The 17,317-nt window shown below is 42.7% G+C and overlaps 1 protein-coding gene and 1 long non-coding RNA gene across 3 annotated transcripts in view; both read right to left on the reverse strand.

Annotated features, from left to right (window-relative positions):
* The window catches only part of LOC146201434 (GTPase-activating protein skywalker-like), a 214,543-nt gene that overhangs the window by 14,889 nt on the left and 182,337 nt on the right, over positions 1-17,317 (reverse strand). The gene's annotated exons all lie outside the window — the stretch shown is intronic.
* LOC146201435 (uncharacterized) lies at positions 9,825-11,091 on the reverse strand. Its single transcript, XR_014705351.1, has 2 exons — positions 10,668-11,091; positions 9,825-9,877 (listed from the first exon to the last, which is right to left on the reverse strand). It is a non-coding gene; the product is annotated as an uncharacterized LOC146201435 (long non-coding RNA).

A 17,317-nucleotide genomic window follows, 5' to 3' on the forward strand; every position in this document is an offset into this window, starting at 1 on the left:
GTACCGAGTGGCTGATATAGAAGCGACAGCTGTGATTCAAGCAAGGTTCTGCTCACAACCAGTTGCCGCCATTGCAGCACGGCTGCTCCGATCCACTTGCACGCCACCTCCGCTAAAAAGTGGAGCCGAAGTTAATCATATTTTGCTTTTATTGTTAGAGAATGGGATTGAGAGTTAGGCAGTTCTATGAGTAGACCATTTACTACAGCATGAAGGAATTTCATAGCGCCGTTTCATAAAGTACTGTACCATCGATGCGAAACAAAATAGGCCTAGCGACGACTAGGGAGCAGCGCACGGTAGAGCACTGTTGTCCGCCGCGCCAGCGGGCGGCACTGCTTTGGTGAAAATCCTGCCATAATGTGCTGTAAGCATTGAGATTTTGCCTACTCTGATGATACAGCTGAAGTGGGAGCTTTTTGGACGTTCCGCTCAACACTGGCCAAACACCTGCTTCAGAGAGACGCGCCTGCAGTACACTGTTGCTACGGCGTCGGACGTACACTCGGAGGCAGTACAGTCAAACCCGGATATATCGAATTTTGGTTATATCGAACTCACGGCATATCCCCTTGAAAATCACATGTAAAAGTATAGGAAAGCCGCGTCATATATCGAACTCAATTTCACCGGTCATTCGATATATCGAACTCCGCACCACGCACTGGAAAGTGTGCCTTCCCCAAAGACGATCGCATCACCCTCGGCCGTTTGCCGCATGACGTTTTCAAGCCACGCGCAGAAGGAATGACAGGGGACAGAGGCGAGGGCTGGTCTAGGGCAGCGTCGCGCCCATTCCCCAAAGGCGCGCGCACCTGCGGTTATCGTTTCCCGCGTGCCAACACGTGACGTTTGCAAGCCATGCGCGCGAATGAACCAGAGAGAACCGGTGGGAACGAGAGAGGAAAAACGCGATAGAGCGAAGCATTCTTTTGCCGAGCTCTCTCCTTCTTCTCTCCCGGCCTTCGTTCGCAGTAGCACGCGCTACGCATGCGCCAAGCCAGCTCAGCCCGTTTTCAGACAGAACGTCGGACGCTTTCTCCAGCGTGTGTTGGGAGCCCTCTGCGCGCGGCGACTGACGTGACATGGCACCTGCGGACGTTAAAAAGCGGCAGATCTCTCTTTCTCTCTCTCTTCTTTTTTTTTTTTTTGCGAGAGTCGTTTATTTTTATCGCTGTGCTGTACGCGCAGCGTAGCGTCAGATATGGCGGCTGCAAACGTTAAGCGGCTTTTTTTTTTTTCTTGCGGGAGGAGTCGTTTATCCTTGCATGTATGCATCAACAAAAGCACGCGGTCAGCTGCGATCATGACACTGGTTTTTAGCATTTTTCTCTTCAAACAGCATTTAGCTGTCACGCTTTCCAATGATTTTGCGGAAGTGAACTACGCCCGCCCCAAGCGCGGCGCGATAAATCGAACCATGCTTGTGCAATCAAGCCATCATGGGCACTCTGCCAAGTACGTTCGCTCCCCGCCACCGCAGGAGCTATCAAAAGATAAACACGCCGTGACGTTATCGCTGCGCAGCATCTTGCCACGCTGCCAAGAAATGAGCTGTGGATGAGACGACCGAAACGGAGTGCGACATTCAAGCGATAACGCTGGCGATTTCTGCCGCGGCGACACAGAAACCTTGTTTTGAGCTGCCGCGGTGGCTCGTACGGTGCAGTTTCAACAAGTTGGAAATTTTTTGCTCTGTCGCTGCCGCTCGTCGCTTAGATCGCTCAATCGCTTGCATGTGAGCGAGCTGGCCTTAACGTTTTTTTTTTTTTTTTCAAATTCTCGGGTGCAAAAGTAGAGGGTGGGTTCATTATGGGAGTGGGTTGATTACGCGAAAAATACGGTATCGTTTTTTCGCATAGTAAGTGCCGTCACAGGCAGATTTTTGTATATCGAATTATCGATATATCGAACTATTTCGCGATCCCCTTCGAGTTCGATATATCCGGGTTCGACTGTATAAGAGCTAGAATAGCAGCTTGGGCATGTTGGTTATGCATCTTGAGGAAAACGGCGCTCGTTGTGTCGTCCTCTAATCTTGTGCTCCCGTCCTGTGTTCCGCGCTGTTTTCCTCAAGATGTATAAGAGCGCTGTCGGGCGCAATTTGAGACGCTGCCTATTTTATATGTTGCTCTTAAAATGTCATTTAGTGTGAAAAGTGCGTTGTTGAATCGATCCCAGGTCGTGCGTTTTCTCACTCGGGCGCTGACGCTGCTGACGCCGTCAGTTTTTCGCTGCATGTGGTTTGGCACGGCGACGGTCCGTCGCTGCGCATGAAGTTCGCAGAGAAAGTTCGCTCCATGTGGTTGGCCCTTAAAGGGACACTAAAGAGAGAAAGGAAGTGGGTTTGCATCGATAGAATGCCAGTTCCTGATTACAAAAAGACCACTCTTACTGAAAACAGAGCTGTTATAAGGTAGTAAAGAAGAATAACAGAAATACAGGTATCGCCGCCACAGCCAAACGGCCGAGGCTCGCAACTACAAATCACGTGACGCGCTAGGGATCCCGGAGGCTGACAAATGCGAATTACGTTGAATGTTTGAATGCGGTAGTACGTTTTTTCTCAAACATGATAAAACGCTTTTATCATACGTAAACGACGGCGAAAAGACAACGTAAACATTGCAAGGCAAATACAAAAATATACTGGAGGCGCCACAAGCGCCCACTTCAGTTTTGGTTATGTTTCGGCCGAGGCTAGAGTCACGCCCGTGGCAGCAGCCGACCCCACACACGTTTCACCTACTGCCACGCACGGAAATACGTCACACTCACGTGACCCGTGCATGATGACGTCAGTGGATGCGCGCTTCCGTTAAAATGGCGCTCTGCAAGTGTTCTGTACCAGCGTGGTACTGTAGCGCCGAGTGGCGATTCATCTGTGTTAAGTTTGCTCGTTGTCATAGCTTTAAAGGCGTTAATTTTGTTGCGGCGGTGTTAATGATTGCTATTGGTACGCATGAGCTATTTTGTGTTGTGAGTTGTGTGGTAAAGGCGAAGTGTTGCACGCGCGCAGCGAGAAAAAGTCAATTGCTGCGTTCCTGTCTCGTGTAAGATACCTTCATATTTTGGCGACGAGGATGTTAGCTTAATCCAAGACTTCGGCGTAGACTGCTGACCGTCCATCATGAGCTTTTCAGGTCTTCAGCCGCCTCCGCCCTTCCGTGGGAGTAATGGAGGCTGGCGTTCCACAACTAATGATGGCGTCTGGTGTCTCCACTAGATACCTCCACACTTCTGCTAACCGGAGAGGGCTATCCTGCCAGCGAATTTTCTACACATTGTCGCCGTCGTCCCCTTCAGCGCCTACCGCTGCTGCCTCACACTCGATGCTATCTTTACAAATTTTCCGTAAATGTGATCGCCGCACGCCACCGTTTTCACTGCCGAGTACAAACTGCCGGAGAGATAGCATATGAGTACATCGCTGCCCTTCGCAGCCTTGTCGGCGACTGCGGTTTTGGGAGCTTCGCGGACATCATCAGGGACCAGCTGGTGAAGACCATTAGTCACTATTTCAGTGAACGCCATCTCCTTCTTGACTCTGTCGCGCTAGACAGTGCCAGCAAGCTTCCTGTGAAGCAAAGGAGCTGTCAGAAGAGGTCGCACCAGTACAGCGCGTGGGATGCGAGTGCACACCATAACGGGTCCTTCAGGTCCCTTGCATCAAATGCAGTTGCCACCTATGTAAATCTTCATCTGCACTTCCGGAGTGTTCGTGCTATCGCTGCGGTTCTCCTGCCCACTTGGCGAACGACTCCACATGGCAAGCTCGCAAACGAAAGTGTCGTCGGTGCGGCGAAGTGGGCTATTTGGAATCTGTCTGCAAGTCGTCTGATCGTTCCAGTGAAGTGCAGAAAGTCGAAGATGATTCTTCCAGCAGTGCTGCTATTGTTCAGGTCTCTACTGTTCCTCTGCAACCTGTTGCTTTGCCAGGCAAGCTTTGGGATAAGCCTGCTATTGACATCGTGGGGCGTTTCGACCAAGCTCCTAGTAACTGTCGCTTTGCAATAACACTCATTGACTATTACAGTAAATGGCCAGAGGCTTCTTTCACAACTGCCACAGTTTAAGAATTGCTTCTAGGTACATTTGTTCACGAGGATTACCCTGAGGAAATAGTGTCGGATCACGGACCAAAATTCTCATCCTCGGGGTATACGTAACTGCTACTCCTCAGTTTATGACCCTTAACCCAAAGAACTTGTAGGACAGTTTAATAGGGTTTTCAGGGCATATGTTCAGATGGCTCTTTGCGAGCAACGTGACCTACGTCCGCTATTATAACTCTGTGTCTACCACTGTGCGCCACATTCCACGGCAGGAATCGCACTAGCCATCCTAGTTCATGGCCAGATGCCTTGCATAAGACTTAACGTTGTGTGCCTGCCCGGATCAGTGATTCTCGACTGATCGTACAAGAGCGCTGAAGCTCTATTGCCAGTGGCTAGAGCAGAAGCAAGCCAAATATAAGCTTTATGCAGACCAGCAGAGTGGAACCGAGCACTATGACTTTCAGATTGGCGACTATGTGCGAGTTTGCAAGCAGATTGTGCGAGGCAAGCTGGCTGCTCGGTTCCAGAGCCTCGAAGAGTTGTGGAGCGAATTGAACCAGTCTCACACCTGCTGGATGATGGGCGAGTGTGGCACTCGTCCAAATTATGAGCTGTTAGAAAAGCAGTTGTTCAGCGCCAACCTCCGCCTTCGGCTCTGATGGCTTTCCCCACTAACATATTGTTGCCCACTGACTGCACCCGAGTGTCGACCAGTCCACGTACCAGAAACGCAGACCAGAGTCCAACCTCGCATAACCCCAATAATGCAGATGTTAGCCCGGGAACTTCCTCATTCCTGGCTTTGCCCGACATAGAACCGACAGACCCCCCTCAACCAAAGTGTGCCTCAACAGCAGCAACTACTACTCCTCTTCCTTCTCTCCGCAGAAGTAAATGTGAAGAGAAACTTCCCGCAAGGTTTAAAAGACTGTGATGTATTAGAGGATATTAGCAAGGTTTTTTTTTTCTTTTAAGTGCGGTGGAAATATGATAAAGACTGTGTTGTTGCACATGTGTACGCAAGAAAACGAAGTGAAATACAGAACGGCTGGAGAGTATTCAATTTCTGCGTTGCTGTCTTGTGTATGCTACAAGTTGCATTATGTTTCTTTGGTTCGAACCCGGGTGCTCCATCCAGAACAGTAGTTGGTTATGTAAAGTATTGCTCAATTCAGGTATAGGCATTTGGTAGGAATGAGCCAGTCTTTCGCATATATTACATAGCCCTTCTGGCCTTTTGTGCATATCGTCGTGCGAAAGATAAAGGGATGTTCCTTACTTTTGCTCACCTTCAAATAGTGTGTCGTGTGGTGGCTGCATGGTGACTAGGACAGTGAATTATGTTGACCAATATTTTTCATGTAGCAGTCACGATTTTGTACGAGCAGACAGAAATAGCTAAAGATGTTTGCACGGGGCAAATGACATCTATGTTCTCATTTACCAACTCACTTGACCGGTTAGGTTACGGCATTGTCAAGAGCAAGCCTTTGGCGTAAATTGCTTTCTTCGCCATTCTCCTGTGAGACCAGAACAAGTACACAGCTAATGTAAGCCAGACCACTCAACTTCTACACACAAACGATCGTTATAGGTAGGCACTGCATTGTGTATCCAAGATGGTGAGGGAACCATATCTGGTAGACTACCAGTAGGCCTGTTCCTTGGCTGGAGTTGCAGAGGCGCTCTATTCAGCGCACCTACTGGAGGAATAGTCGAGTCTCCCCATTTTGGGCTGGAACTGACCTGCGACGCTATTTATTAGGACGACTTTCCACCAACAAGGTTATCTGCTTTTACTTCAGGTTTCCATGAAAATAATTAAATAGTGCTCCTTTGTTAAGGCGCGACACTGATCCGCTCCCTTTTTAACATTGATCGGACGTTCCAAGAGCCTAAATGGGGAATGTTGCATACACATGCAGTTAAATTACTTAGCATTTACTAAACATGTTTATTCAGTCATATTTTTTTACCTACTATGTCTAAATATTAAAACATCCTCGCAGTCAGTGGAATTACATTTTTTAATCAATAGCTTTACGGGTTGAATTCATGATCGAACGGGATGAAAAGCACAACAGCTGTATACATTCCAGACTAACTTGGGCTATGAGCGACACTGTAGGGGAGGGCTCTGGATCATTTCGATCACCTTTAACTTCTTTAAGAGGAACTGACTGTGCACAGTACACGGGTGCTATGCGTTCTGCATCAATTCAAACACGGCTGCCATGGCTCAAACCACTGTACCCTGGTTCAGTGGTTGAACATCTTAACCACCGAGTCACTGTGGCGGGGTAAAAGTAAAAAAATAGGTATATAAACCTTGACTTTTTTCTTGGCACACACTATAGTTTATTTCATCCATGTCTCTGCTGTAACACCCTAAGTTTACTTCACTTGACAATAATGAATCAAAAGCCAAGACATTTGTGTTTGGTGCATGATAGCCACAGTTGCTTAAGCGCCATAAAACCCCATATAGATAGACATTGAAGTTCTGCATATGGAGCCGCAACTTTAAACCCAAGCTCTAAGGCCATCTTAGCCTATGCAGTGCTCAGGGCACTGCTGCCACCCAGTCAAGTGATCTTGCAACTTTGGTGACAGGTTGCAAAGCTTGAACAGTTACTGTGCACTCCTAATGCACTGTATGCAATGACTATGGCGAAGGAAAGCGAGAGACGGTGGCAGGCGGGCACCGTCTGCAAAGCTATCCGATAGCCCCTTTCGGGCCCTGACAGAAAGAACACATTCATATAATGCCTCCTTCCTGGTAAGCATGTGAAGCTCTCATTGTTGTTTTTTTTTTCTTTTTAATTATGTTTATGAAGAGCAGTACTCTCCCCCATGTTTTCTTTGTGCCACCCCACCGAGAGTACCATAATGGCAGACCCTGACTCTCTGCAAGAGCAAAGAGTAGAGTTGCCTGGCACTTCCTATGATTTTGTTACTCTTCAAAAATGCTTTTGTCGCAATGCCCAGTCTACTACTCCCTTGGCTTTGGTATCTGTGACAGCACCTTTTGCATGACATTGTGGCCCATAAGGCTTGACAGCAGTAGTCAATAAGCCAAGCACAGATTCCTCGTGAACTTTTACTAAAGCTTTCTTAGCACACTTGTTGCATGCAGGTTACCTGCATGGTTGGTCAAAGGACCCCATGCCTTGGGGTGTGCAGTTAAGCTGCACAATAGGGAACTTGTGAAGCTGCCGAAGTTTCTCGGGGAAGCAGACAAGACCCATCCTCACCTTACATACATCTTGAGCTTTGGGCTATTTGTGCCTCATAAAAGAGTCAAAAGATTGTAACCTATTATATACATTCTGCTTCATAAAGTGCTTTTAAATGGCACCTTCGTTTCTTAACAAAGATACGACTTTTCAATAACCAAGAAAAAGCAAAACAATTATGTCGAATTCAGATTTACTGCAAAAGCATGGGGTAAATAAAGGTGTGAGGTATGTCTGATGCCGTGACCTTTGTCTTCAACTATTTGAGGATGCCTCTTGCAGTTGGCAGGCGACATGAACAGGTGACTCCTGTGACGTCACAAGACCGCATGTCACGGTTGAATCGGCAAGTGCTGCTAACTTTAGCTTCGCCATTGAGATGGGAGGGTGAGATCAGAATCGCCTTCTAGGACTCTTGGGTCCCAGGCTAGACATGCTACCCTAGGTCACGCAAGCACATTCATACGGCTTGGTTAAAGTTGGGCTTTATATCTATGTCACTCCTGGCAGCTTGAGCAGCACACATTACGGCCTACCTCACAGCATGCCTCTGGCAGGTGGCATGCCTTACCACTTTTCGGCTGTTTCTGCGACGTCATCTGTCTTAAATTTACCTGCCTTTGTGTTTGCTTGCATTAAATGTGCGTGTGACATCAGCAGCGACATATGTTCTCATGTGGTTTAACCATGTAAACTGTCCTGATCTTCAATCTGCTTTAAAATAGCAGGCCTGGTCCTTTGTGGCAGTTGTCAAATGCCGAGAAACTTGCGCTAAGCGATACAAGGAACAGCAGGCAAGAAGATACAAAGTCATCTACATACACCTTATATCACATATATCAAAATAAACTACGCCAAACTAATGTTCTTGCTTGCTTTATTAAATTTCCCACATTAAACATTTTTTTCAGGTCTATATGACAGCAAAAGAGCAGCATTTCTTCGTTACAGTACAGATCTAAGTATGATCATTTTTGCATTAACTACACTTACATTGAATACTTGGGCTCACAAAAAGACTGAGGTAGACCCTAAGTTCCATGCCGCGGCGACCCCTTTTGTGATGGGTAAACCAAGGCGCCCTTGGGTTGTGCGATGTCAGTGCACGTTATAAAACCCAGGTGGTTGAAATTTCTCGACTATTCTACTATGCTTTGAGACGTTAAACCCATTAACTAAAGAAGTAAACCCCAAGTGATCTTTCTTTACCCACACAGGAGTAGCACATTATACGGCTGAAAAGAAAGTTAACTGAATCACAGAAAATGTGAGCGCATACAGCTGTAGGTATAATAATCTACTGGTAGTAAATTTACTGCCAGCTGGTTCTTAAAAGGACATGCATGTGTATGCATACTGCTATGACAGGAAGCACACTTCTAAGCAGTAATAATTTTTTTTTAGTGCCTAAAGCTTTGAATAAACATGTGCATGTCTTTTGAGTGTCCTGCGTACGCTGACGAGCGTGCATACTACGAACATAGCATAGAAAAGCTCTCCTCAGGGCCTTTAACAATGGGCATTGTTTTAGGTCTCTTAGCCTGCCCTAGGCAACAGAGACTCGCAACGAACTTTTTATTTACGTATTTGAAAGACATTGGACTTTTAGACAAACTAAGTTCACCTTGAATGTCGCACTGTGGCATTTTTCATGCTGTGAACTATATAAGCGCATTTATCGGACTATGCATTTCATCATTTCATTTTATACCATTACTCCACGATGCACCTTAGAACACACTTAATGGCTGCATTTTATCTCCCTCTTAATTTCTTTTAATCTCCTCAGGATTCTTTTTCCATCTTTACCTCCCGAATTCCCCTTCCTACACAGAGTAGCATGTCAGAGAAATTTAAACGGCTAAAATCTCTGTTCTTCATTAAAGGGTCTCTCTCTCTCTCTCTCTGTGCATGTCTTTTGACCTTGTGGCCAGCAGGCACCACCACAACACTTTGAACTCGCACAGAGAACATACTTTTGTCAGCATAAAGGAATTTTTCAAGCTCACAATACTTTTAGAATAAAAACAACCAAAGTAATATATATGTCTCTTTGTGTGCATTCTTGTGACAACGTACCAGGCACATGGACTCTTGCGAAATTGCTGCACCTACTGTCCAGTAACGAAACATTTAAACACCCAGCACAGCAATCCTGTTTTGATCTGTATTTTTGCATGTTTTCGAAATAGCGCAAGTGCACTGGTCCACAGTCAAGAGATGTGTAAGAATGCCCTTCCCAGTTGAATTGAGGCCTTTTGTAGTTAGAGTCGGCACCTGTGACTCAAGTCCCAACATCAACTACAGTTGATGTCATGACACATAAGCCAAGGTGGGGCTCATTTCTAGAAGAGTCAGTATTTTTGTCCACTTGGGCATGCCTGCTACGAGCAATGATGAATATGTTTTGAAAATGCCCAAATATTGCAGACAAGAAAAGCATACTCTGCAAAGTCAGCATTAACCGTGCCCATGACATGGACGAGCAGGGTCATGTGTTTCTAGTGAAAGTAGCAAAGGACAATTAAGCTCGGCTCAGTGACTACTTTTATTTCTTGAAGTACTGGGGAAGGTGGAGAGGTCCTGGGTGAAAACAGAACATATATGAGGCAACACAAGCAGAAGTTCTTTTAAACTGATGAAGAGAGTATACTTAAGTTCTTTTGGACAGCAATAGAAAATGAATTGACTGGTTCTGTTCAGAATTTGTGGCAGTAGCACAGCACAAAAGGGTAAACAAGGATCAATATATTTCTAGCGTCATCCTGACATTTCAACAACTCATTTGGCATCCTGGACAGTATGACGAAATATTTACAGCTATATGAATTAACAGTTAACTAAAATGTAAGCATGTAAAACAAGGCAGAACATGAAGTCCCGGCGGCCCATGACATGAACTAAAATACAGTGATGATCATCTGCCCTGGTGCTTCTCTGCAGTGCACAGGTACAGAGGGGCGAAGCATACACAACAAACGGTGTGCTAGCATACAGGCAGGCTGTGCCTAAAACAGCTGAAAGCAACAACGATGCACTTACATATGAGGTCCAGTTCTCGGGAAAGCAACATAAAAAAAAAATACTGCAACAGCGAGTAGCTACCGCACCAAATTAACATGTACTACGTACTACTTTAAGTACAGCACTGCACACTTGGAGAAGACGTGACCGAAGGGGCTGTAAGCAACTCGCACTGCACACAAACCTCGCAGGTACACACACTGTCCCGCTTGTATCCCAACGACGTGAAGAAACCGGGAGCACAAATGATTGAACTATCTACGCGCAAATTTTACGATAAATGACTGATGCAATAAATACACTGTGAATTCTTTTTATATAACTTTCAGTAATGCTAAGAGAGCCTTACCAAAATAGTCAATGCGGGAAGTGTTCTCAATGTGGTAATATGGTCCCTGGAGGCTAGCACACTAACTACAGTGGTTAGAACACTACTACAACTATGGTGTCTACTACAACGACACATCTCTTCGCCGCCATTTGTAATACGTCCCGCAGTGAAAGTAGCTTGCAGCAGTGCCGCACTGTACCAATTGTTGACAAAAAAAGAAAGCAACCGCAAATGAAAATATTGCACTTAAAAATTAAATTTCAGACTCTATAAAGGTCCGCATAGATGGTGTGTTTTAGTTTTCGCCTGTAAATTCTGTTATACCATCCATGGCTGCAGCTGAGATGGCAGACGACGCGGCCTGGGAGACACGAGAACACCATACACGAGATAGTATACAACTTCGAGTGTCTCAGAGAATTGCAGTGAACAGGACATCCCACCTAACGACGCCTAAGCGTAGCTATATATTATCCGTAGAGCTTCCGTGTAAGCAATTCTAGGTTATATGAAATGCGAATCACACTAGGGTCGCGGTAGTGCGCGCGGCCTGTTATCATATGTGCCACATATTACAAGTGAGACATATATGTACCACAGAAAGAACAGGGTGCTCGCATTTGGGCGTAACAGCTGGTTGAATATATTACGAAACGAGCTGTGGTGATCATGCAAAATAGTAATAAAAAACTAAAATCTTTATTTAATGCATGCGGGTTGAACTATAGTCACGAGGCACATATTATATCTGCCGGATTTTTCAGCGCTGGAAAATATTTACTTACTGCCCCATCTCAATGATTTTCCAGGTACGCTGTTTTTGAAAGAGAGAAAAAAAAAAGGAACACTGTAGAATGATGGAATGCAAGGACGTTTTCAGTATACAAACAGGGGGCTTCTCTGCATGCCAACTTATGTTGCTGTAAAGCCCACCCATTATGATATTTTTTTACAAAAAAGTACCCGATATCCTCTTCACTGGCTGTGATGCTGCATCGTGGGCGGAAGCCGGCAAAGCAGTGATAGGAATTGGTTAATGTGATAAAAAAGATCCATGTTGAAAATTTATAACTTTTGCTACAAATATATTCTACAATTTAGCTCAAAGGACGGGATTGCTGCACATATGTTGGTCATGTTAATGTAAAAGACTTTCTCCGCAGAGTGAACCGCATGCAAAGGTGATGACAAGACCTGTTTCCGCTCATAGATACATGTTTCATCTATGCCAATAAACAATGAACAAGAAGCAAATCAGCAATTGCCAAATAATTCTTCAGCTGGAAGCAACATTAGAATAATAAAACTATTGTGTAAGTATTATTGTTTGTGTTACATAAGTAATTATCTGATCTTTTCAATGTTACAATTATTATGTTGTTATAAATTATCAAAGAATATCATTATGTTGTATTATAAACATTATTTAACATTACAAAGCAAAATCCCTTTGATATAGTCTTCTCTACATTGTTATGCACGTTTTCAATAATGACTATAAAACAATATAATAAAAATATACTTGAAGCAGTGGGTTGCAGAATTTTCCCCCTGTCTCTTACCGCGAATACATTTAAACTAACAGTACTTTGCAACTAAATCTCTTAAATTCTGCCTGCAACAAAGCGCATGCACAGATATAGTATTTTGTTAGAAAGGTTTTCTTACTACCCATTCATCACTACCCCATGGGGCACCCTTTTTTTTCTATTTACATAAACAATAAAACAGAGGGCTCCGGCTACTCATTTTCACCCACTCATATGAATCACCTGGTCTGACATTAAGCAATTACGTTAACATATCTACATAATATCGCACAAACACAATCAGTACACTAGCATATAAAACCAAGTACTATACAGCACCTCTTAATTATGGCCTGGTTATTATATGCTTGGCTCCATGCATGGTATCGACGCGAGTGCACCGAGTTGTATATGTTGTTTAGTGTTGTGCAGGATCATATATATGTCACTATATGACTTTTTGGAGTCACTCTAGCTAAAAAGTGTTTAGCTGTTTGACTGGAGAGGTAAATTTTCCCTCTGGAAACAAAGATACATTCCAGATTGATAGGTAGTTCAATAATCGAGCCTGAAAACTATGTCATTCTGGCAGGAATATGGTTTCTAGCTGGAAAGAAGTGATTTCCCGTTCAAAAGCCCAGCTGTAATTCAAATTATTTTAATTCAATTCATCTAATTTATGCTGAACATTTCATTTATGAACTCTCGGACAAAAAGCTGCAGAGACAGTTTAGGACGAGGTAAGGGAGGCTGCAGTGACAGAATTATCAAAAGTTCAAACAAGAAGTTTCTAACGAAGAAATTCAGCCTTTTCTGAGTGCATGCATATAAATGAAAGATGAACCAAAGTACCACCAATATGCAACATTACTATTCCTAAAATAACATAGCAAAATGCACACGAAATTTCCATTTATAGGTTCAGTGAACAAGGTACCATGCATTGCACAGTAAAATAGAAAGCACAGGTCCCTCTAGAAATATTGAGCACAAAACTTTGTCACTCACATGGTTGATATTGAAAAAATACAGTTTATTTAGTAAAACCAGCACTGTACAAGTTAAAAGACTAAAGGAGGTAATTAGTTTGGCAATGTCAAATCATCCCTTTTTCACAGGTACAAAATATTAAAACAATGTTGCCCCTGATTGGGTTAATAAATTGCTGACATTTTTCGTCATCAAAGTGCAAATGATAAAAAGATGGTAATAATAAATTATAAAGAAATAATATAGATAGACAATTTGATGCTGAATGATTAGCTCTGTTGAAGCTTGACAGTACATTGTTTATGAAACAAACGGCTTTTTTTTTTTCTAGAGGCAGAAGTGCACTGATGTCTTTTTTTTTTAGTAGTTGCCTTCCATACCAGCGTGCAATAGTTAAGGTGGGAACAGAATATGACATGGTAAACTTGATACTGAGTCTGAAAGAGGGCATACCTACAACACAGGACAGTCTTTTGGATACCTGCTCAATATGACTATCCCATGTCAGCTGACTTGAGAATATGCACCTAGGATTTTATGGTGTATCACAACGTTTATTTCATGACTTCTTAATTTTAAATTGAGGCTTGGGGAAACATGTTTGTTTTTAGGTGCAAATAAAATTTCTTTGATTTTAGTTTCATCAATTTTTAGGCTGTTTATTTGGTAGTTCAAGTAGTTTTTACAGTGCACACTGTTAGCCATTTCAAACATATCAAGTTTATTAGTTGAGCTAAAAGACAAACTTAAGTTGATGCATGAGATCATTTATGTATAAATTAGATTTAAGAACAGCCCAAGAATGCTGCCTTGTGGAACATATATGTGCAAATCTATCTAACTGGCTTAAGGAACAAATTTCCAGTTCATCCCAGTTGGATAACAATGGATCCCCAACTGTAATTCTACTGCGATTAACTGGAAATTTGTTTTTTAAACCAGTTAGACCAGTTAAGGTTTTCACCTGGCATAGCAAATTAGAATAATATATCCATTGATGTGAATGTACCGAGTTCAGCCGGTCAGATATGATTGCAAAAGAGCATGGGCACTATAACAATCTAATTTATTAAGAGTTACATGGCATAATAAATAAAACAAAAATGCCAAAAGTGAATATGTCCGCCTTAATGTTGTAACCATAGAAGGGCGGATCGACCTGCCCTTTCGAAAGCCATGCCAAGATTTTGATAAAATATTGTGCTTGACTATGTCGAGGTGGCTTAGAATAACATTTTCAAGGCCCTTGGAAAATATTCTTTCGTCTTTTATATATGACCAAAACTTTTCCTCATTTTATGTCATTTAGAAAACTTCCAGATGAAATAAGCAACTAGAGGTTGAAAATTCTGTCTGGTAAATTCTGTAAACATGTCAAGTCAAGTCACTTTTATTTTTCAACATTTACAATGTTGATGGTCTCCAGGCAAAAAGCTGTAGGGACAGCTTGACGGGGCCTGGAAACCGGCGGCAGGCAACAGTGACAGCAGTCAGTGACAGCAGTACAAAAAAATGAGTACAAGAGATCAGTCGCTACTTGGAAAAAAAAAAAAAAAAAAAAAAACTGATATTTTATCACAGACATACAAATGAGACGAATGAAGTGAAAATATAAGTTATATCAGGGTGTTATATAAAGACTAGCGTTTACATACACAAAATATTACAACAAACCGATAATTACAACACGACGGACACAAAAACTCAATCTACTATGTATATTACACGCGGTACCATTTTACACTGGAAACAAGCAAAAACACAGGTCAGCCTATAAACATTGATGTAGTGCTAACAAATGTCAACGTCGAAGCTAGTGTACCACAAGAAAGTATGATACACTTACGATTCATCTGTGTGGTGGCAAAGAGGGAGTTAAAGTGGCCCCAGTAAAAAAAACATTGGAACCCCCTGGAATGTCAATCGGTACTGACGCACTCAATTTTTTTCCAATTGGAATTTTCCTTTCAAGTGGGCAGCCCAATTGGGCTCAATGGGTTCCAGTTGGAATTCATAGGAACCCACTGGAAAGTCTATTTGGAACACTTGATTCCATTTGAAAATCTCATTCCAGTTGGTTCCAATTTGATTCAATTGGATCCTGCAACTACTTGTGCAAAGTAGTCTATAGAGTGCCATCTGTGCATAACTATAGTATTAATCAGTTCATATATGTTCCAAATGATTACTCTGTTAGATGAATCTTTACCAACTGGTTAGCCCACTTTATCAAACCCATTGCATACAGTGAGACAATTACCATCTGAGTTCAATTGGTCTGGAAGACAGAAAACTGGACGAGTTGGTTTGGATATATGACTATCAGTAGCTTAACCTGTAAAACACAATTCTTCCTCTTACTATCGCTGCGCCTACAAAATTAAATGAAATAACTACACTCGAATGGCAAGACTGGCTCCAGCATGAGAGTAGAAAGAAGTATGTTTGCTGGGTGTATGGAATCTTGTGTTATATAATGCATCTGTGAAACTGTACAGTATTGCATTTCTTATGCGAGACGTATGCTTGCCTGTACTCCTTGATATCCATCAAGAATGTTTCCATGCAAATTGTAAGTCAGTCTACCTTTTGTCCCATTCGGTATGTTCCGTTGAACCCAAATGAGTGTGACCCATTGTATATACGTACCATTGGCACATCCCATTGGACCCACTGAGTGCAATTGGTCTCACCTATTGGCTGCAATGGGTTAAGTGTCAAAAAAACACCATTGGTTCCAGTTGGAAAATTAAATGGCTACAGTTGAAAATATCCAATTGGTCTTTTTTGACTGAGCTCGTATAATGCAGGCCCTGAAAGCATTGATTCAGGTTGAATAAGTACTAGTACTAGAACCCCTTTATAGTAAAGTCAGTCGGACCAGCAAATTTATTTACTATATCTGCTTATCAGAGCTGCTGATCCTAGTGGTAAAGAGTTTAAAAAACTTTGCTTTTGCGATTCTATAGGTATATTTTAATTCATGGGAAGTACGTCGGCACGGCCAGACACACTTCAAATTTTTGTCAAAAATGTATTTACTATAAAAGTGAAAAAATTACAGTCATCTGCGGAAGACGAACTGGGACTTGAGTTTTCCTTAAATGTAACCGTGAGCTGTTTGCTGTAGCAAGTTCTATGCTCAATTCAGTTCAATTGGCTAGCCATAATTGGTCTGTACATCAGATGTCAGTTTATTTTCAAGGTGAAGTTAGCAAGCAGGAGATATATATGGCTTGTTTCTCTTCATTGGTACTTGAAGCAACCACAGTACCAACAGTCTTATATTTTAATTAATATTTTCCAAGTGCTGTACTGGAAGCTTCACTTTCAGAAGACTGCAAATATAAATAAAGTAATTGCAGTACTCAAAAGCAGTAGATATTACTGCTTCATGTCTCCTTATCCATAAAATGAATGAATGAATGAATGAATGAATGAATGAATGAATGAATGAACATTATATATTTTACACTTGACCACAACAGCTTGCAGTTGGTAATGTTCACGCCATAAACATTTGCACCTGTCTCTCCTCCCCCTCTCCCCCTTTTCACCCATGACGGCAAGTGTATAGCACCACTGTGCCTATAGCTGACACAACAGTGAGTGCTGGTGAGCACTTTCAACTAGTTTTGAATTTCAACCACCTTGCACCATCTGTCCCTTCGACGGACCCTCGACGCCTCACGTACCTTAAATTCTGCATGGAGAATATATGGTTGTGACTCAGCGACCGCAGACGAAAAAGCTACCACTCTGTAGCTTGAAAGTGAGTGACCCAGTGCAAAAGCAACATAAACAACAAAATGGCATACAAGGGAGCTTGCAAACAAAGCTAACGAATTACACGGCAATATGTATATATATATATATATATAATGGAATAATAATGTTGGTGTATATCAACCATACTCACGACAAAATGCAACTTTAGTGCCCTCAGAGATGAGGAAAAGAAATCATTTACCCTGGAAGTATATTTATTTACCAATTAAATGAGGCAATGAGAACTACTTTAGCGCCTGCAGTGTCTTGCATAATTTATTCTTAAGGGTGGCAGATATTTCTCTTTTGGTTTTAATTTAGAGAGGGACACAAGAAAAGCAGCTGCTGTGGGAGAAGAGAACCTCAGATAATATACTAGCT

The sequence above is a fragment of the Amblyomma maculatum genome, chromosome 2, assembly GCF_055883805.1.
Source record: "Amblyomma maculatum isolate TAMU_Amacu chromosome 2, ASM5588380v1, whole genome shotgun sequence".
Lineage (NCBI taxonomy): Eukaryota > Metazoa > Arthropoda > Arachnida > Ixodida > Ixodidae > Amblyomma > Amblyomma maculatum.